General features: G+C 40.9%; 1 long non-coding RNA gene across 1 annotated transcript; it reads right to left on the reverse strand.

The window, feature by feature from the left end:
- Positions 1-4,506: 4,506 nt before the first annotated feature.
- LOC141381353 (uncharacterized) lies at positions 4,507-21,912 on the reverse strand. The gene is made up of 3 exons (XR_015480145.2): positions 20,962-21,912; positions 17,664-20,651; positions 4,507-6,484 (listed from the first exon to the last, which is right to left on the reverse strand). It is a non-coding gene; the product is annotated as an uncharacterized LOC141381353 (long non-coding RNA).
- Positions 21,913-23,020: the final 1,108 nt, after the last annotated feature.

Consider the following 23,020-nt stretch of genomic DNA (forward strand, 5'->3'; position numbering starts at 1 on the left):
GAAGGCGCACATGTAGGCAATGCGTGCAGTACAGCGCATCTAGTGAGCGAGTTCCTTCAGATTCATTAACACGCATGATCGCGTACATCAAATTTGCTTAAACTAAGCATTTTAAAGCATGGCTATATTCTACAAGCAAGGATTCTGACACAGAAACATTAAGCAGATGCTTTACAAATGTTGCGTAGAAGGGGGAAACACGTAAAACTTAATGAAACATTTGAGGGTGCGTGAAATAAACGTAAAGGCAGAGGAATGCACTGTCTTTGATAGCATGCGACATCATCTGGCACTTTCATGGAGTATGTTTACATGGACACCAATACTTCCATTTTAATATGATTAAGACAACACTGCAATGACGTAAACATTAAACATTTTATTCTCATTTGAGACTTTTCATCTAAAGGTTCTTCCTTGGTCTTATCCATATTTCTTTGCATGTTGAACGCACACTAGCCACAACACGAAAAAAAAAAAAAAAACTGCAACCACGTTAATTTTTTTATTTATTTTAACGTGTTAAATATTTCAAATAAATCACATGCATTAATATGCTAATGTTGACAGCACTGGTATTTACACAATAAGTACACTGTAATAGGATTGATTTGTGCAGGTTAAGGCCACTTAAAATAAAGCTGGACCCAATTTTCTTTTAATTAGGTACTATTTTAACAGGAAGTGACTTTTTTTTGTCTTTTTTTAAACTAATAAAGCTCCGATTATATAAAATGAGCCAAATGATTTTAAAGTTTTGTTTACTTTTTAAAGTTTAGTTACCATCTTTGGATGTAAACATCTCAAATATAATGTTTTGAATCTCAAGAAATGAGTTTCGTTGGTAGCATGTCTAAGCTTCAGTTTATAAGTATTCTGAATGATTCAGAAAGTGTGAGAGCAGAGTGAGTCAAAAGTGCCATCAATCCCTGCTGCTACAGTAACCAATGCTAATTCATGTCTCGGCTGCTAATTAATGTTCTCAACACAAGAGCCAAATGCGACCGAGAGGACGCTTGGAAGATGTTGTGTAAGAAAACAATATGGCAACCTCGCCATTAGCAGTTTTTTGGAGACCAGGTTGTTATGCAAGGTTAACGTTTATTCTGCAGGTGTATGATTAGCATGAGAAAGGATAATTTTGGTGTATTTGTATCTCTCGCTCATCGAAACTTTGGCTAACAGCTTGCCATGTGCATGTAGGAGCCTTGGCTTTCTGATGTGTTTTATAATTCACCCGAAAATTAAAACTCACCAGCAATTATGGTTCTTTATGTATTTGAATAGATGCTTTATGAATGACATTGAGAACTAAAATTAAAAAAATGAAGGTTTTTCCTCGGTTTTACAGTCTATACTTGTATGGTGAGTAATTGATGACTGAAATCATTTAAGCATTCAGTCCAGAGCTGAAAGCACAAGACTGAAGTTGCATTCACAATATGAATTAAAAAGCTTCAGCTCACTTGAACTCTCACTTTGAAGCGTTCTCTTCATAAAAGGCACTATAAGAGTGAGTGTGACATGGAGAGGATAAAAGTGTTCAAAACAATTGCTCCCAACACTCTTCAAGGACTTAGTGCAACTTGTCAATCAAGTTTGGCCATTATCTCTAAACTTCAGAATTCAATGGCACCTCAAGCTATTTATCTGTCCTTAGGGGTTCCTTTTTTAGGTTTATTGTATCTCTGCTGTCAGGTTTCATGAAAAGTCTTCAGCTATTGGAGTATTTTATTTTTCCACTGGATTCTACACATTCTGCTGTTGAAATCGATGCAAGTTAAGGGTCCTGGCTTCTTTGTTATATAGACAAGGCTGAAGCAGGTCTTAACATTGTATGCTCTGACAGAAAGTCTTAAATGAAGAAGACACACACATACAAACACAGAAAACATGTGATTCCCAAGATTTAGAACATATCTGTTCATTTTAAAGGAACAATAAGGGACATTCTAACCTTTTAAGATAGTAGATATTATTATTATTATTATTATTATTATACATTCTACAGTTATTTATTTATTTATTTATTTATTTTACCAATTAAGCCAATAGAGATCTACTCTATCTTTATATAAAATCTAAATCAGTGATTCTTTATTGTATCATGTCTGAATACATGTGTGAATGCTATTATACGTTATTAAATATATTATAAAAAATATAATATTTGCTCATTCGTTCGTGTGATTTTTGTGATGCATTATTGCTTAATGTTCATATATAAATATTCAACCCAGACTCATTGGAGAAATGTGGCCAAGGCTACATTTTTAAGAACTGTGAAATATGTACCATAAACTGTGTACTCTTTACACTTTTTTCGCCAACGTATTAGATAACTCTAATAAATAAAATAAGTAACGCTGACCAAAGTTCTTGGGCAAAGACTTTATTAAAGACTAGTGGTGTAACAGATCACAAATCTCACAGTTCGGATCACATTTAGGTTTTTAAAATCATGGATCAGACAATTTTGTGGATCATCCAAAAAGGGGAGGAGACCACTGTAGATTTCTTTCCATTTGTTACAAAAAATAGAACTGCAAGAAACTTTTGGTTTAAACAAACATAACTTAGGTGTTATTTTATTAAAACTATAATGAAGAAATAAATCGCTAAATAAAAATAAATTATAAAATATTCAATACTGTGAAAAATTCAATGTTACTACTAGATTATAATTTGTACAATCCATATTTATTGATTTAGTTATTCATTTATAAAACTTTGTTTCATTGCTAGATCTAGATTCACTTTTTTGAAGAATTATTCAGTGTCATATTTCTGATTGCCGGTTGTCACCATCTCTTGGTTAATGTAATTTCTGCCTACAACTTTAATTTTTGAGCATCAAGTTAAATGCATATGACAGTGATTTTAAACTTTACCACCAATATCAGTGATTTTATCTAAACTATAAACTGTTATCTCAGTACTTCTGTGTTATTTGACTGTTTGTAATTCCATAACTAACTCAAAAGACTAAAGACTCAATCTTTTTCTTGATTTGAAGGATTAATAAACATATGCAAATCAACATAATTTATCATTTATGTTGCGTGGGTGTTGAGATCCTGATCTTTTAGTGATTATTCGTGCAGTTAACACAGAATGCATTAATGCAGGCTAAACAAGTAGTGACAGAAAACAACTTTAATAACCTAAGAGAAACACCGCATCCCCAATAATCTACCACAACTTCTTCCATCATTATATTTTACATGAAAGCCTAAATGCTTTCATACATTTGAATGGAATGATGCAAAATCAATCTTTCTGCTCTATTTGTGAAAAAAGTACTAATGTGCCGGTCACATGTGTCCATGATTCGTTACACACCTATTGAAGACAGTGAATAGTACAGTTCCTCAGCATTGATTTTAACCTCTCTGTCTTCAAGTAACAACCCAAAGTTCTACCTGTGTGACAGTACTTTTATATTAACTACAAACAAACCATTGTGTGTTTACTTAGCACATCAGATTTCATTCAGTTTAAATATACTGTAACTGATCTAAAGTGCACATAATTATTCACCGGCCATACAGAGGTAAGCAGTCAGGGTGTTCGCCCTGCTGCCATATGTACCTGCGAGCTCATATTTCCTGGTTCTCAAAAATGTAGCCCTGGGCACATATTCCCAATAATGTGTTTATAATTGGTATACATGTAAATGACATATCAATTATTATAAGTGAGAACATATATTTATTGGTACATTTTAAATGATATACTTTAAAAATTACTTATTTATTGATTTAATTTGATTGAGGAGTTGTGTAAAAGTAAAAACGTCAAGCATTAAACAGCTTGATTCTATCTGTTCTGTGAAATATTCAGTGGAAGGTCACTATAACTGCTGGGAACAACAAGAAACTCCTTGTTAAACTGATTCCAGACATATATTTTATTTTTTTATATATATAATTATTGGAATAATCAAGTGGGCACATTCATATGAAAGTTTTAGAATGTGCTTCGATGACTAATGCAATCGCCAGCAGTGCTTCTCATGGAACTTTAAGGCAAACTAACCGAGACTGTGGCGTTCTGTGATATTATATTGAAGTTTTGGCCAGGTACTGAGAATAGCTTGATTAAAAAATAATGTCTGTGCCCTCTGGCATAATGCTAGATCTGGATGATATTCCACAGTCTTTTCCTTTAAAGTTTCCATATAAATCTTGTGTATTTAACTTTTTGTCTGTAGACTATTCATCATTCGGTTTTAATAGTGGTCTGTTCTAAGGCCAATTTTATAATTGAGCCATGCTGTTTTTGATCACAACCTATAAAAGATGTCAAAGTGGCACACCTTTCTCAAATCCTTGCTTGTGTTTTGGGATTTTTTTTTTTTTTTTTTTTTTTTTTTGCAGATCAGGCTTTGTGGACAACCTACAACCAGGTTAATGTTCCCATGTGGGGTCCTTAACCCATTGTTGACAGTTGGCATAACTCAAAACTAAGGCTTGAGGTCAACTGGCACAATTCATCACACCAAATAGGTCACAGCACTGGCCATGAAAATATGTCTCTTTTCTTTTCTAGACCGCTCACTTTGCACCATAGCACTCTCTGTAGGTCTGTGTTCCTAACATATTCTGTGTAGACAACAAGGATGTCGTGCTGTGTTATGAATAGTCATGGCTGATGGGTGTTGTGAGGCTGGACGCAAAGCGAGTCCCTGCAACCACTTCTATGCTAATATTTGACTACAATGCAATGTCAATATTGAAACCAACAATGAATAATTTTTATGAAAAAAATAAAAAAAAAACAAGAAAAGAAAAGAAGCGACAATGCTTCTCGCTTATCTAGATAGAAAATAGTCTCCGACTGGGACAATAAACATTTTATACAACAGCATTTATTTTATTTAAATGGGTCACACTGTATTCTGTTAAATGGGAGCAACCAAAGCGGAATGTTCAAACATGCCTGTTTTATTTTTTCTCCTCATATGAACATTGCTGACCAGTACAGTTCAGTAGATGTGATTCTTACTGCTGATGTGCATTTATGTGTAACTGAGGCATGCACGATGCTGTTTTGAATGCTTTTGAAAATTTGATGAGTTCTTCATAAGTTCTCAGCTGAGAAAAGTATCATTACATGTACGCACGTACTGTACAGCAAGCAAATAAAAGCCGATACACTGTGTAGTATTGGGTTTTTTTGTATTATATGAGAAGCTTGGTCACAAACATGTCAAGACTTTTTTTTATTTAATCTTTAGGTGTACTCTTAATTTTTGGCTTAATGTTTATTACATTGCAAATTGAGCAAATTCAAATTGCGAATTAAAAACAGGTATACAACAGGTATATCTCAATCATTTTTTAATTTTTAGGAAACTTATTTAAAAAAAATTTTTGGTTTTACAGATCACCCATTAAACTCGTCACCTTAGAATTATAAGGTTCTATCTGAAGTTTTTGAGTTAAGGTTCTATCTGCCAAAATTGAGTTATTCACATATTCTTATTAAATGACAACTTAAACATTAATTATTATTATTATTTTATAAGTTTTTTACATTTGACGTTTTATTTGTAAACAAAAAAGGTTTTATCAACAAAACCTGGCTCTATATGTTTCTTTCTGGGAGCCAATCAGCATTTCAAATGCATGCACAAGGACCAATCAGGATAATCTTTCTTTGTCATTTCACTGGACTACTTTGTCAACAGCGGGAAAGACCAGAAAGAAACACAAAATCAGAGTCGACTAAATAATGCTGCACCCTACAAATTTGAGAAGAAACCTGAAACCGTAAAGATGTGTGTAAATGTGGTGATTTAAAACCATTTTTTGACATTGAGATGAAATGTAAAATTTTACATTGTTGAAAAAGAAAGTTATTAAAAATGTAATATATTAAATGTGAAATAAATGTTTGTGTATATAGTCAGTAAAATACTTTTCAGTGTTTATTAAACTCATTTGGTCATTGTCTGTTTTTTGTCTGTTAATTCATATCAAGCATATCATTCAATAAATATTACCATATTAATAACATACAATTAACATCTGCACTGGACAAAATATTTAGCACAGCCTTGTATACTTAATTCAAACAAGAAAATAAATCATACTAAAACATTAAATAAATATTGTAGAAATCAAACAAAATTAAATATAAGTAAATCTCAAACATATATTTTTGCAAATGTAAGAACATTTTTATAAATTACATTAAGAGTACATGTAGAGTCTCTGTCATGTTCATGTATGAAAGAGAACTGTTACACACATTGTTTGCAAAATGGCATGCAAAATCTTTGAAGCTCAAAATCTAAAAATCATTCAGAACAGTGGTTACTTTTTTCCTGGTAATAAGTTACTTTTATAATGATGTAACTCAGTTACTGTTTACTAGTAATCTGTGTAATCTAAACTAGTAATCTGTCTATAACTAATAAACTTTTTTAAAGTAGCGTGGAAGCAACACTGGAAGCAAATAAGTGAAGTTTATTCATAAACTAATTTCGAGAGGATCACGTGCTTATGATTTATCACGTCCAGTCTCGCATTTGCTAATCACTAATCTTCCGATCATATGAGCCCTAAGGCACCATAAATAGTCTAAGTTTTCAGTTCACTTTATCTTCGTTTGGAAGAAGCAGCTTCACCGTAGCTAGCTCCGTTGAAGAACCAACTCTAAACCAGCATGGACAACTAAAGCAGCAACAAGCTACAATCTTCAGGATCTTCATTTGGAAGAACGCTCTGCTCTGCTCATCAAATACAAAAGCTACAAGTGCTACAAGCTACAAAAGCTTCAAGCTACAATCTACAATATACAATCTAAAAGCTTCAATCTACAAGCTACAATATACAAGCTACAGCAACAACAACAACAACTACTATTGCTACCATTTCAAACAACTACAACTCCAACAATTTCATCAACAGCTTAAACAACAACACCAAAACCTTCCACTTCAAAGAGCCTCCACAACGCATCTGCTGTGTCTTCAACCTTATTTCCCAGCAAGATATAAGCCAAAACTCCAAAGCTATTGCAATAAAACGGAACCCTCACCTTCTCCTAGCAGTACACATGCTATCCATCGTTTAACAGATTGTTTGCTGGAATGCGTTCAGCAGAGCAGCAGCTCCAGCCACAAACAATGTTGAATTTGATCAACAAAATGGCCGCCAGGCTTTTTGCACCTTTTGCATGGCCTGACTGAAACTCCTTAAGCCAATAGCTGTAAAGATAAGCGTCTCCATCCAATGAGCTAAAAGACTGGAGATGGTCCCGCCCTCTCTCTTGACTCTGTTGCAAAGACCTTATGAATGAATAGGCCAGACACGCTTGTAAATTTAGTTAAAAAAAAAAAATTAAATTAAAAAATAAAAAAATAAATTCCATTTTGACATTTAACTTCTGAAAAGATTATTACCCAACCAGTAAATATTAACAAGCTATTGAAAAACATTATGCCATCAAGCACAGAAGTCCAATTGTAATACGCCAGCGACTCATGTGTTGATTTACAAGCGTCATATAAGATTATATAGCAAGTCAGTCGGATGTGAAAACGGCAAAGAAACAAACTTCCCACTTGACTGTTATAAATACAAATTTAAACCTCACTATCACTTCACATGCTCAGTCTTCAAGGGGTACCAGTTTTCCAGGACCACCAGACTAGCCATATCCCATGTCCTCAGCTCTCCATTCATCTGTCATCCCGTTAGGAGACGAACACCCACCCCTACCATCCTTGCACATCGTATCAATGAAGTCATCGGATCATGCATTATCAAAAGCGCTTCCATTTACAGCCGCCCATGCCCTTATTAAGATGCCTCGCATGGATATAAACTAAAACAATTTTCATGTCTGCCATACTTGTATTATTTTGCAAAGATTTAATTTCTGATTCTCTTTGTTTTTTCCTATTTTAGAGATCATGACTGCTGGCTCCAGAAGCTGACCCTCATCCAACCTATTACACTCCACATCCTCTTCACAAAGGATACATTCCATTTTTCACTTTATCCAATCTGTCCTAACCTGCAGTCTGCAACCTCCGAACCTGAAACCGTCGATTATCTTATTAAAAAGAAATCGACAACAACTTCATGATTGGAACTCCAAGGCTCCTCCTTTTAATATCTCGCGCATTAGCCCCATTGGTGTCGCTACTCAAAAATGTTCTGGCAAAAACGCCTTGTAGTCGACCTTTCGTCCCAACACAATTGCTCCTTTCCTAGCATTAACAGCACTATCCCATTGGACGAATATTTACTTAACTACCACGACATTGATCAAGAGATCTCTCTCATAAAGATAGCCAGTCGTAACACCTGGCTAGCCAAAGAAGACATTTCCCCTACCTTTAAAATCATGCCAATCCACCCAGACTTCTGGCACCTTTTGGCATTTATTGGCGAAATCAATTCTATTTTTCAGATGCAAAAGCAGCCCAAAAAATATTTGACATGATGTCAGAAGCTTTATGCTGGATTCTGTCTAATATTTACGAAATACCATACCTCATTCACCTTCTAGACGATTTTCTTATTTCCCCCTCGTCATCTCCTCCAGCCAAACACCTAGCGATCACCCAGCAGGTTTTCGCTGATCTCGGAAGGACCCAGTACTTCAATCGAATTTCCGGGTATTAATCTAGACTCGCATAAATTCCAAGCATCCCTTCCTAAAGAGAAAATCAATCGAATAATTTCTCTATCCCAAATTTTCCTTGAAAAACACACAACACACAACGAGAACTCCTACCAATTCTCGGCCATCTAAATTTCGCTATGCGCATTATTCCTTTCATTTCCCACCTCCTTCAATTATCCACCACAGTTCATGGTTTAGAAGAAACAATTTTTCTCTCCAAACCCAGTCGTGATGAACTTTGCTTATGGATCTCTTTCCTTAAGCAATGGAACGGCTGTTCCTTTTTCTACAGCGACTTGATTGCATCCCCTATTGACATCAACACATACACAGACGCTGCCCCTCCAATAGGTTACAGTGGCTAATATAAAGGACACTGGTTTGTCTCAACATGGCCAACCCAATTGTAATTCCATTCCAAAGACCAATGTTTTTCAGCCCTCTTCAAATTCTACCCTATCATCGCAGCAGCCATCCTGTGGGGGGACGAATGGTCTACTCTAGCATTCTCTTTCACTGCGATAACGAAGCTACAGTGCTTTGCATTAACAAAGGGCGCTCCCACTCCCAATCGCTTATGCCATTTTTAAGACACCTTATCTGGATATCTGCTAAAAAAAAAAAAAACAATTTATCATGATTGCTGAACATGTACCTGGTTGCAAAAACCAAATCGCTGACTCTCTCTCTCATTTCTCTTTGCAGATATTCTGGCAACTAGCCCCGGAAGCAGACCCTCACCCAACGCCGGTCCCTCCTTATTCAGTAATGATATTTCCATAAACCACCCACTTCATAATCTTCATCAAACTTCTCTATCTCTTATCCTACAAGCAATAGCTCCCAGAACCCTCAATGCATACCTCACAGCATGTAATTCGTTCAAACAATTCCATACCATGCTAGACAACCCATTACACTCAAAATCCTTACCTCATGCATCTACACCCTCTGTAAAGGTTGCATTTCCTCCCATACAGCCCGCACCTTAGATGCTATGTTCAATCTAGCATTTTTTGGGGGGGTTTCTTAAATGTTCTAAATTAACAGTTTCATCCAAATTTAACCCTCTACTCCACCCCACCATCTCAGATCTAGCTTTGCAAGACAGGGAAACTATCTCTTTCCTTATCAAACAAAGCAAAACAGATTAATTCCAGAGAGGACACTCTATCCTCATTTTCAATATACCTTCACCTACACGCCCATTCCAAACCCTCTTAGCCTAGAAAATCTCAAGAGGCTAACCCACTGGGTTTACTGATGACGCTAACCGTCCAGTATCTCGATTCTGGTTTCAAAAACACCTTAAAGAAATCTTTCGCCTATCAGGTTTTTTCCCAGAGCCCTTTTCCAGCCACTCATTCAGGATTGGCGCAGCCACTACAACGGGCTCTCACACCATCAGATCCAGACCCTTGGTCGCTGGTCTTCTGAAGCTTTCAAATCTTATATACGTCTCAGTAAATACCACCTCAAGAAAGCCCAACAGGCTTTAACCAACCCCCAAGCACCTCCTCACACGGCTCCAACTCAAAAAGGTGTCTAACAGAGCCTCGACTCTCACAAGAGTCATCCAAACCAAACCCCGCAGAAGCCCAATTGTCCACCCATGGCACCCTTACATGTTTGCCAAGGACTCCCTCAAGGGCCGTTGCAGTTAGCATCTTCTGCAATCACCAATAGCTATTTACAGATGCAGACGTTTGTATCCACATGTTCTTTGCGCATTTACTGCGTTTGTACATATGTATTATATTTGTGCTTGTTCCCTTCTTCCAACTTTTCCAAATCTTTTATCCTTATAACCCTACTTTCCAGCCTCTCGTTCCTTTCTTCTCTACACTCCACTCCCAACTAATCTATTCTACACTCTACCTCTAATGATCTCGTTTCTCCTGTCTAGACTCTTCAGACACCCGAAGGGGCCCCCTTGAGCTCCAACTCTCGCAGGATTCGGCCATAGCGGCCACAGTCCTTTCTTCTTCACGATGTTACCTATTCTTTTTCCGCCTAGACTCTTTCTCCAAGCTCCAAACCCCGCAGGGGTCCGCTCAAGCTAAAACTTCTTCACTCTACTTCAACTACCTCTCTTCTCCTTATGACTCACCCTCTAGCTCTGACCCCCACAGGGGTCGCTCCGAGCCCCAATCTCTCGCAAGAGTTATCCAAATCCTCTTTCCCACTCACTGATATCTATCTCCTCCTATCCGCAATCTACCCTCAAGCTCTGACCTCCACAAAGGTCGCTCAGAGCTCCAACTCTCACAAGAGTTACTCTCTTCCACTCACTGCTACCTATCTCCCCCTATCTACACTCTACCCCCAAACTCTGACCTCCACAGAGGTCGCTTCAAGCTCCAACTCTCGCAAGAGTTACTCTCTTCCACTCATTGCTCCTCCCAGCTACACTCTACCCTCAAGCTCAAACCTCCGCAGAGGTCACTCCTATCTACACCCTACCCTCAAGCTCAAACCTCCGCAGAGGTCACTCCTATCTACACCCTACCCTCAAGCTCAAACCTCCGCAGAGGTCACTCCTATCTACACCCTACCTTCAAGCTCAAACCTCCGCAGAGGTCGCTCCTATCTACACCCTACCCTCAAGCTCAAACCTCCGCAGAGGTCACTCCTATCTACACCCTACCTTCAAGCTCAAACCTCCGCAGAGGTCGCTCCTATCTACACCCTACCCTCAAGCTCTAACCTCCGCAGAGGTCACTCCTATCTACACCCTACCTTCAAGCTCAAACCTCCGCAGAGGTCGCTCCTATCTACACCCTACCCTCAAGCTCTAACCTCCGCAGAGGTCACTCCTATCTACACCCTACCCTCAAGCTCTAACCTCCGCAGAGGCCGCTCTAAACTCAAACTCTCACAAAAGCTCCATCTTTCGTAAGAGCTACTCTCCTCCACTCACTGCTCCATACCTTCACTCTACTCTGGCCCCCGCAGGGGTCACTTAGAGCTCCAACTCCCACAAGATTCACTCAAAGTTCTCTTTTCACTGCTTCAAACCACCTATTCTCCCCTTCTTCTCAACCCCGAAAACCATGACCCCCGCAGGGGTTCCTTCAAACTCTAACTCCAGCAAGAGTTATTAGAATCCTCTTTTCACCCTTATTAATCCTATCTAATTAATGCCCATGCATTTAACCTCTTTCCTTCTATTATATCCAGCAGCCGGATATAGCTCTAAATTTCCTGCCTTTTGGGGGGTTTTTTCTTCGAATACGCGGCTGCTGTCCCGAGAGATTAATTTCAGCATTTTGGGGAGTTCTGAGATCCACCGAGCTCAGGCTCCCTTCTTGCTCTGCCAACGGGAGGAAGCCCCGGGCTCGAGGAGCCCTTGAGCTCGGGGCTCTCTCCCGGGACAGCATGCCAAATAAGCTTTGTAAATCATCAGCTAAGTGTGAACTCTTGAAGTGAAGTTTATTCATAAACTAATTTCGAGAGGATCACGTGCTTATGATTTATCACGTCCAGTCTCGCATTTGCTAATCACTAATCTTCCGATCATATGAGCCCTAAGGCACCATAAATAGTCTAAGTTTTCAGTTCACTTTATCTTCGTTTGGAAGAAAACCCCCCTCCTCCCCTATTCTCCTCCTTTACCTGCAATTGGGCGGCACGGCGGTCCAGTGGTTAGCACTGTGAACCACACAGCAAGAATACTGCCGGTCCTAGTTCGATAGGACCGGTGAGTGTTTCTGTGGGGAGTTTGTATGTCCTTCCCGTGTCCGCGTGGGTTTTCCCCGGGCTCTCCGGTTTCCTCCCACCATCCAAAGACATTCAACATACTTAACAATCAAGCTTGTCTAATTCCTTACGTTCCCTTAGCTACAGCGGCAGGGGAGTTCTGAGATCCACCGAGCTCAGGCTCCCTTCTTGCTCTGCCAACGGGAGGAAGCCCCGGGCTCGAGGAGCCCTTGAGCTCGGGGCTCTCTCCCGGGACAGCATGCCAAATAAGCTTTGTAAATCATCAGCTAAGTGTGAACTCTTGAACTATATTTTGTCCACCTGAGACATGCATACATACTGTAGCGAGGCAGAGGGAAAACAGCGGCACAACAGGATGAGTTTACAGACAAGTCCCCGGAGGGGTGCTTTATTTACAAATTGTGCGTTGTGTAAAAGGTGCTCTTCTTTAAGGTGAGGTGCTCTGGTGCTCCGGGAAGTAGGTGAAGGACAGTGAGTAGTCGGGTGAAGGATCGTCACGAGCTGGAGTCCGCTATGGAGAGACAGAGAGACAAGCATTAGCACAGGGAGTCATAGAAGGAATGAAGCTCATCTTCTCCTGGCGTAGGTTGGGCTTATATGTCTCTCGGCTTGATGACATCCAGCTGTGATCGATCCTGGCTTGATGATGGTCCAGCTGGGTGAAATTAGCGACCAGGGCGACGTGGCATGTAATCGCTCGCTACATCCCCCCCCCCCTTAGCGTCGTCCTGGTCCTGGGTGTCCTGCGGAGGAAAGGTAGAGTATTGAGAGGGGGGGTAGAATGTTTTGACAGACCTGCCCATCCTGACCATAGCCTTGAGAGCCCATCGGCGTTTCCGTGGGAGGCCCCGGCTCGATGTTGAACAGTGAAGTTATAATCCTGGAGCGACAGGAACCATCTGGTGACTCGAGCGTTGTTATTTTTCGCTGTTGACATCCATTGTAGTGGAGCGTGGTCGGTCACCAGGGTGAATCTTCTGCCAAGTAGATAATACCTGAGCTCCAGGATTGCCCACTTGATCGCCAGGGCCTCTTTCTCTACCGTGGCGTACCGGGTCTCTGCAGGGGTAAGCTTCCGACTCACGTACATGATGGGGTGTTCTTCATCGCCGTGGACCTGGGAGAGGACCGCGCCCAGGCCCGAGTCGGAAGCGTCTGTCTGTAGAATAAAGGGGCAGCCAAAGTCAGGTGCGTGCAGTACCGGTGAGGATGTTAGTGCCGTCTTCAAGGCTTGGAACGCGCCATCTGCTTCTCTGTTCCACTGTATCCTCTCTGGCTGCCCCTTTCTGGTCAGGTCTGTCAAAGGGCTGGCTATGGATGAGAAATTGGGAATGAAACATCTATAGTAGCCCGCTAACCCCAGAAATGCACGTACCTGGGTCTTTGTGGTGGGTTGTGGAGTTTCTTGTAGTGCTTTTATCTTGTTCTGCTGTGGCTGTATGAGACCTCTACCTATGTGGAATCCGAGGTATTTGGCTTCTGCTAGCCCCAGGTGGCATTTCTTGGGATTAGCTGTGAGCCCAGCCCTACGAAGATCAAGTAGCACCCTCCGCAACCGGGATAGATGTTCTTCCCATGACTCGGAGTGGACGATTAGGTCGTCGAGGTATGCTGCTGCATACGGCTGGTGGGGTCTCAGCAGGATGTCCATCATACGCTGGAATGTTGCTGGAGCCCCGTGGAGCCCGAAGGGAAGAACCCGGTATTGCCAGTGCCCATCGGGAGTGGAGAAGGCGGTTTTCTCCTTGGCACTTTCACTTAGTGGTAGTTGCCAGTAGCCTTTGGTGAGGTCGATCGTGGATATGAATCGGGCTCCACCCAGCCGATCCAGCAGCTCGTCCACCCGAGGCATGGGGTACCCGTCGAATTTGGATATTTCATTCAGCTTCCTGAAGTCATTGCAGAAGCGGAGGGTGCCGTCGGGTTTGGGGACCATCACTATGGGGCTGGACCACGGGCTACGAGATGGTTCGATGATTCCCAATTTCCTCATCTTTTGGATCTCCTCGTTGATAGCCAGCCGGCGAGCTTCTGGTACTCGATAAGGCCTCTGCCGGACGATGGTGCCAGGTGGGGTGATGATGTCGTGCTGGATGATGGTGGTTCGGCCCGGTTTCTCTGAGAACACATCCCTGAACTGACCGACCAAGGCTTGCAGCTCCGCCTTCTGATTCGGTGAGAGTTGCTCACCTATATGGACAACGGGAGAAGTTTCTTCTGAGAAGGCAACTAGATGACCAGGAGCTGCAACCCATTTCTTCATCAAGTTGATATGGTAAAGTTGTTCTTCTCTTCTTCGTCCCGGCTGACGGACTCGATAGTTTACCGGCCCTACCCTTTCTACCACTGTATATGGCCCCTTCCAAGAGGCCAAAAACTTCGAGGTGGTGGTAGGTATCAGGATCATTACTTTGTCCCCTGGGTGGAACTCAGGGTTGGGCGGGCCGGTTATATAATCTCTGTTGGGCGCGCTGGGCTTCGGTCAGATGTTGTTTGACGATGGGCATGACTTTTTCTATTCGTCCTCTCATGTCCCGTACGTGCTCAATCACTGACCGTTGTGGGGCTGGCTCTTGCTCCCAAGCTTGACGAACCACGTCCAATAGCCCTCGTGGTTGGCGGCCGAAAAGCAATTCAAAGGGTGTGAAGCCTGTAGATCCTTGGGGAACTTCTCTAATCCCGAAAAGCACGTACGGGATCATGAGGTCCCAGTCGCGCCCATCCTCTGCCACCACCCTGCGGAGCATCTGCTTCAGCGTCTTATTAAAGCGCTCCACCAAGCCATCAGTCTGCGGATGATAAACAGAAGTTTTTATTTGCTTTACCTTTAGGAGGCGGCAGAGGTCTGCCATCAGCCGGGACATGAATGGGGTGCCCTGGTCGGTCAGTATCTCTGCTGGTATTCCTACTCGGCTGCACAATAAAAACAGCTCCTTAGCGATTGCCGATGACGTGGCTTTTCTCAGAGGTATCGCTTCTGGATATCTGGTGGCGTAGTCGAGGATGACAAGGATGTGTTCCTGTCCCCGGGCCGACTTCGGCAAAGGCCCTATCAAGTCCATGCCAATGCGGTTGAAGGGCACCTCAATGATGGGTAATGGTATCAGAGGGCTGGGGGGGGGTCGTTGGGGAGACGTTCTTTGGCAGATGTCGCATGCCTGACAATACCTCTTGACTTCTCCATCCAACCCGGGCCAGTGGAAACGATCTCTAATCCTTTTGATCGTGTTGGCTGCTCCTAGATGTCCTGCCATCGGGTGAGTATGTGCCAGTTCCAGAACAGTCTCCCTTTTGGTCCTCGGGACGACCAATAGCGTCTTCGTTTCCCCCCGCCTCTCTGCGACACAGTACAGCAGACCATTTTGTACAATAAAATGTGGGAGGGGGTGAGGGCTGGGAAACCGTTCGTTACCGTCTATGATCCGGACTTGTGGCCAGCAGTGCTTCAACGTTTCGTCTTCACGCTGTGCTCTTCCGAAATCGCCACCTGCGGTAATCTGTTGGAAAAGATCATAGTACAGGTTAGCCGATGATGACTCACCCCCTCTGTCGCTCTCGGTGGCCATCAGCGCTGGTTGGCGGTCCCGTTGAGCCCGTCCCTTGCTGTTCTTCTTTGCACGAGCCGATCGAGCCTCATGGTGGGTTAGGAGATCATCGAACCCCGGCCAGTCTCTGCCCAGAAGAAGGGGTACTGGAAGATCTGGAACCACTCCTACTTCGATGCGCCAGCTTCCCGACTTCGTCGCTATGGTGACTCTTTGGGCGGGTACGTGGCGGATATCACCGTGTACGCATGTAATCGGGATTCGACCTTTCCCTTCTTGATGGGATTTTAATGTGTTTGGGTGGACCAGTGTTATTGCACTTCCTGTATCCAGTGTGGCCGTCTGCGTTTTCCCGTCTAAGCATACTTTTCGGGTGGGAGCTTCGGGAGGGACGTTGCGATGTACCACGCACCCTGCCGTCCAGGCCGGGGTCGAGAGTGCTGTTGGCTCTGTGGGCATCGGCTCGTCGACTGGGCTGGGGACCGCCGGTCTGCTGCCTGGTCGTGCTGTGCCCTCCACCGGTCGCCATGGCGCATTTACCCTCCGGGGTGGCAGAGCCGCTCTCTCCCCAGTCTCCCGGGCCACGTGAGCTTCTGCCAGCTCCACCGCCTCCACCAAAGCGGCCAGCGAGTCGGGGTTCCTCATGCTGGTAAGTGTGCGGAGCCGTCTGGGTAGCGCCCTCATCATCTTTTCAATGACCACCTTCTCAGCGACCTGGACTGCAGTTGGATCTCCTCCTAACAACCATAATCTTCCCAATCTGGATAAGTTGGCTGCTTGGGTCCGAACCGGCTGTTTGTCATCATATGACCACTGAGAAAATTGTTGTGCTGCGCTTATGTTGGAGAGTCCCATTCTGGCGAGTATCTCCTTCTTTAATGCTTTATAGTCGTTGTTTTCGGTGTCTCTAATGCGAAATAAGCTCTTTGAGCTTCTCCAGTCAGGAATGGTGCCAACATCCTCGCCCAACTTTCCTTCGGCCATCTCTCTCTTTCTGCGATTACCTCAAAGGTGTGCAGGTAAGCATCAATATCGTCCAGGTCACTGAGTTTTGTGATAAATCTATGGGCGCTCACCTCAGAAAACTGGCTGGAACCGGCCGCTAGCTGTTGTTCCATACGGTCTTGCCTGGCGGTGAGTTGTTCAGTTATCACTTGTTGTCTTCTTGAGATTTCCGCTAGATGGCGTACTACCTCTTCGATCGACATGACTCAGGAGGGGATGACAGCCGAGTAAGAGAGCGTGAGTGAGAGAGAGAGAGCGGATGCCTGTCTGTAAACAGAAGAAAAACAGAGAAAATTCAGTGGTTACTTCTTCTTACTGGTAAGTGCTGAATTTTTTTCCCTCTGAAAAAGCGCGCATTCTCCACCAGTTGTAGCGAGGCAGAGGGAAAACAGCGGCACAACAGGATGAGTTTACAGACAAGTCCCCGGAGGGGTGCTTTATTTACAAATTGTGCGTTGTGTAAAAGGTGCTCTTCTTTAAGGTGAGGTGCTCTGGTGCTCCGGGAAGTAGGTGAAGGACAGTGAGTAGTCGGGTGAAGGATCGTCACGAGCTGGAGTCCGCTATGGAGAGACAGAGAGACAAGCATTAGCACAGGGAGTCATAGAAGGAATGAAGCTCATCTCCTGGCGTAGGTTGGGCTTATATGTCTCTCGGCTTGATGACATCCAGCTGTGATCGATCCTGGCTTGATGATGGTCCAGCTGGGTGAAATTAGCGACCAGGGCGACGTGGCATGTAATCGCTCGCTACAATACGTATATATATACATACATACACACATATATATATATATTCCCTACAGTATGGATATAAGGATAGTGCCTATTCGGCATCCACCATATGATCTCTCTCTTTTGTATGTTGTAGTGCTGCATTTATACCATAGTCTGGTATCGTTTCTGGTAGATTTTGCTTTGCTTTGGCTTTTTCGGCGTTAATTGTTACGATATCCCGATTGCAACAGAGAAATACTGGGAAATTTCATGTTGTTATAATCTTATCTTAAAAAAAGCTAAATCTCCTATTTTGTCATCACTTCAGACATTATGCTAAAGAATCATTGAAATACTAGCTCTAAAGTGATGTTACTAAATTAGCAACAGCTTCACATTTGCAGCTTCTGACGCCCAAATGTGGATGAATGGCGGAAGAAAGTAGTTCCTCATACATAAGGGTTTTTTAGACTCTCCGTGTTTGATTTTTTGTTTATTTTTTTTGTATATACACGATTGCGCCGTTGAACTGTTGTATAAACTGAATATCACACTCATAGCAGTGGGATATAGCCGTATATCACTGGTGAGATGCTAAGGCACTCGGTCTGTGGCCTCATGCCAACGCATGCCTGCCACCAATGCTGATATACAGCCGTATCCTACTGCTATGAGTGTGATATTGCTCAATATACATTAATACTGTATTAATGTAACATTTTTGTCATACTTTATCATAAATCGCACACTGTAAAAAAAAAAAAAATCTGTTAACAAAACAGTGGTTGGCAGTAGGGTTGGGCCGATAGATGATACCATCGTCCATCGCCGGTGGCCAATAGACAACACGATGCCGAGTCAGACACATAGCCACACACTGTCATGCGCTCCTCTGAGCTCCAGACAGCAGAGCACATTGGACCCCCAGTCCGACCCTCCCTCCTGCTTTTCGCATGATGACGATGCCATCGACCATAGCAATGTTTCACATTAGACATTATATGATGTCAAATTGGTCGACATCGCCCAACGCTAATTGGGAGTATTTTACTGTTTAAAAATACAGTACAAACTTTAAAATAAGAGTTTTTAACTTCCTAATTTCATTAATTTTTAGTTTTGAACATCTACACATCATGTTCCTTGATGCACAGACACAGTGTCATGTAGGGAATTCTGGGAAAGTCAATTTCACTATATATAATAAGGAAACTTACTGTTAACTAGGTTGCAGATTTTTACATGTGTTTTAACCGTTAAAAACATGACCATTTTTAACCGGAGGAGTGCAACATTTGGTCTTAAAAGCAGTGAAAATGTACTGTACAATCAAGCTCAATAATGTGCCCAATTACAGTTGGCTTTTTAATGATTATCACCTTGTGCTGGTGTTCTGCTTTGCTTCCCACAATTGCCCCGTTTAATGAAAGCATTTATATTCGCACACTAAAGTAATGAGTTGCATTTGCCATCAGATGGATCACTTGGCGTTAACACTCCCCTTAATGTAGCGGTAAAGCGCAGAATATTGAACCACTGCTAAACGGTCATTATATACTCAGCCAAGATTTGCTTTTGAATTAATTTATTGTGTGTAGGTGTTGGATTGCTTCTTTTAAGCAATTAAACAGAGGATACCATCAATTTCTGACTTCAAGTTTGTGCATTTTTCTAGAAAAGTCTTAACCTTCTTCATGCTGTTGGATGTTATGCTGAGCAAAGCAATCCGTTTTTTTTTTTTGGTCAGCATAGACTAATTTAAAGGCACTTACTCTGCCTTACTGGGGTATGCGATGGAATATTTGATCTAATTATGCAAGCAAAAATGTGTTTCTGTTGAGAGATGCATTAAAGCACGATGCCCCCTTACAAGTGCAATCATATTTCTCTACAATCTTTTGGTTGGCTGCGCTGCACGTACTGATATGTTTGTGGCCGTTCCAGCAGCTCCTAGGGGGGTTGTGTCTTCGTGAAAGGCAAAATATTGATATCAAAGATATTATAAATTAAAGGACCTTGATCTCTGCTACACATCACACATTTTATTAAATGCGTTCAGTGTTTTGATGTTGAATCTAAACACGGAGTGCTTTGAAATGGGAAGATATGCTGTAGTGTTTCTTCTAATTTACCGTTCTTGTTATCAAAACCAAAAGTAATCCAGGTTCAACACTCCAAGTCTTCTATCCAAAAGTTTCCACAGGATACATAGTGTGAAAGGTTTCTAATTGATTACTGAGGCCCTTTGCCACTTCTACAGTAAATCCTTCATTCCTTCCTTCCTTCCTTCCTTCCTTCCTTCCTTTCTAAAACATGTTCTTTCTAAAAACATGTTTTGCTGTTTATTATTGAAAAATGGGTTTTGTTTAGCACTTTCTAAAGAATCTGATTTTTATCTATTTTTTTCTTATTTTTTTCCCTATTTATTTTTTGATTAATTGTTATAATTGTCTTTGCTCAATTCTTTGTCATTTGTTCTTTTGTGTTTTCTTCTTTGTTGTTCTCTTATTTTTGTTGCTCTTGCTTGTTCTTTCTTGTTTTCCTTTATTTATTTGTTGTTATTTCAGTAAATTTTTTAATTCATTCATTTATTCTTAAACATTCTTGCTTACATTTTTTATTTTAATTTTCTTTCTTTCTTTCTTTCTTTCTTTCTTTCTTTCTTTCTTTCTTTCTTTCATGTTTTTTTTGTTGTTCACTTATGTTTGGGTTCTTTTGGTATAATGTCATTTTTGTTCCACATCTGCTTTTTTTGTTGATCCTTTATTTTTTATTCTTTTGTCGTTATTACAATTTAAATTCATTCATTCTGTCATTCTTGCTTTTCTTTCTTTTTAGAGTTATCTTTTTAAAATTTCATTGTATTTTTCCTGTCATTTCTTTTTTCATTGATTTGTTTGATCTTTTGTAAATTTTCTTTATTTTCCCTCATTTACTTTTTTGATTTGTTGTCATTTTTTCTTTGCTTTTACTTTTTCTGTTTATTTTTTGTCTTTCCCTGTAATTTTGTTTTGTCATTTTTTTTCTCAAATTTTTTTTTTCAAATTGTTTTCTTTTTTGTAATCCACTTATTTTTGTATTCATTCATTCATTCATTCATTCATTCATTCATTCATTCATTCATTCATTCATTCATTCATTCATTCATTCATTCATTCATTCATTCATTTTCTTTTCAGCTTAGTCCCTTTATTAATCTGGGGTCGCAACAACAGAATGAATCACCAACTTCCATGCCCTTCCACGCACTCATTCACACTCATACACTATGGACAATTTAGCCTACCCAATTTACAGAAACGCCAACTGACCCAGCCAAGGCTCGAACCAGCGACCTTGCCGTGCGGTGACAGCACTACCTACTGCGCCACTGGTATGTTTATTTAGTATTATGTATTTTTTTGCTGCTCATTTGTTTGCTCTTTTATATTATCCTTTATTTCTTTGCTGTCATTTCATTTACTATCAGTTTTTTTTTTATCATTCTTGCTTTTAGTTGTTTCTTTCATTTATTCCTGGTTGTCTTTTTTTGTTTGCAAAGTTTCTTTGTTTTATCTTTTCTTATTTTTTGCTCATTTAATTCATTACTCTCTTTACAGTCTTTCTGTTCTTCATTTTCTTCATTCTATTCATAAAACATTTTGGCAGATACTTTCCAAAGGAGATTTCTGTTTGTCTCAAAAAATAAAAATAAAAATAAATAAAAAATTCCATGTGCCTTTTGTTAATTTCGTACCTGTGTTCATCCATCTAAGCTCTCAGCGGCATAGAGACGAGAGCACTTACCTGAGACGTTTACTTCATTGTCCCACTTCCTGAAGGGCTTTTCTTTCCTGAGGAGGATCATAGTTGAGAGTAAATCAGGTTCAAGGCTAAATCCATTTTGCTTCCCTGTCTCACACTGCATGCTCAACACACAGCTTTTACAGCATCTTCTATCATGCCAAAAGTCCTCGCTGCATCCCTCCGCTGCTGCTATCTTTTTTTTGTTGTTGTTTTTTTCATAGCCGTGGCATCATACCAAGAGTCTGCTGCCATGAGATGTAATGTGCCACTGTGGATTTCTTTGGAGAGCAAGCAAGCCCAGCATACAAAATCATAAATTGTCTGTGAATTATAAATAATGAATCGATTCAGAAGTTACATTTGGGCAAGCTGATGTACAGCAGTTTGATGATAGCCTGTGATCCAATTAAAGTATTAAACATGAATGAATCAGCACTATAATGTTTAAAAAACAGACCAGAGATCATCGTTTTAAAAAGATGTCACCCTCGAGACCAGAGATAAATGTTTATTATTATTATTATTTTTTTTTTTCCTGGACTTGTTTATCTTACTACGCAATTGTTTTAGTCTAAACCTGTTCAGACAATACTTTCTCTTTAGGGAGCAGACATGAGCTCAGAGTATGGAAACAATGTGTAATGAGATCATGCCAAAGTCTGAGCTCATGTAAAGACTGAATGATCGATTACTTTTCCAGTACCTTCAAATGAGCTTATAAATTACGTGGAATCTGATGCAAATCGAATTATGAACAATATAATAACATCTCATGACAACTGTATAGAGTTTGTGCTATCTATCTATCTATCTATCTATCTATCTATCTATCTATCTATCTATCTATCTATCTATCTATCTATCTATCTATCTATCTATCTATCTATCTATCTATCTATCTATCTATCTATCTAGATTGTGTAAGATCTACATGTGTAAGATTGTATTCAGTCTGATCGGAATATTCATAATGATTATAACGAGGGCTGTCACCACACACACACACACACACACACACACACACACACACACACACACACACACACACACACACACACACACACACACACACACACACACACACACACACACTGATCTGACAGCCTTCACAGCAGCACGGGGGAGAGGTTTGCCGGTCACTGAATTCAGCATAGGGGCTCTCAAAACTCCGCACATTCTGTCTTTATATTATGCTTTGTGTTTGTCACAAAGTCATCTGTGCTGCTCAATGCTGAGGTGTTGTATCAAAATTTGACTCTGAGGGCAAATCTGTGCCCGCAAGCTTTTCGTTTGTAGGGTAGCTCTGAACTGTCAAAACACCTAAAAAAGGCTTTTTGTTTTTTAGACATTTGAGCTGGTTTCAGTCCTTAGCTCTTTCCTTTTCATCTTATTTAAAATATATTTAACTTGCTTGTTAATTAAATCCCATTTTGTTATTTAACCTATGATTTTTATGCAACAGTCAAGTTGAATGTGAATTTGCTATGAAGAAAAGAAAAAATTTCTTTTTTTGCATGCTGATTTATGTGAAATTGTGAATATAGGTCTATGTAATCATCACCTTGCAATTTTGAAATTATAGCTTTTTTGCTTTGAGTATAGACATAT

Source organism: Danio rerio, chromosome 3, assembly GCF_052040795.2.
Source record: "Danio rerio strain M-AB ecotype USA chromosome 3, GRCz13ab, whole genome shotgun sequence".
Lineage (NCBI taxonomy): Eukaryota > Metazoa > Chordata > Actinopteri > Cypriniformes > Danionidae > Danio > Danio rerio.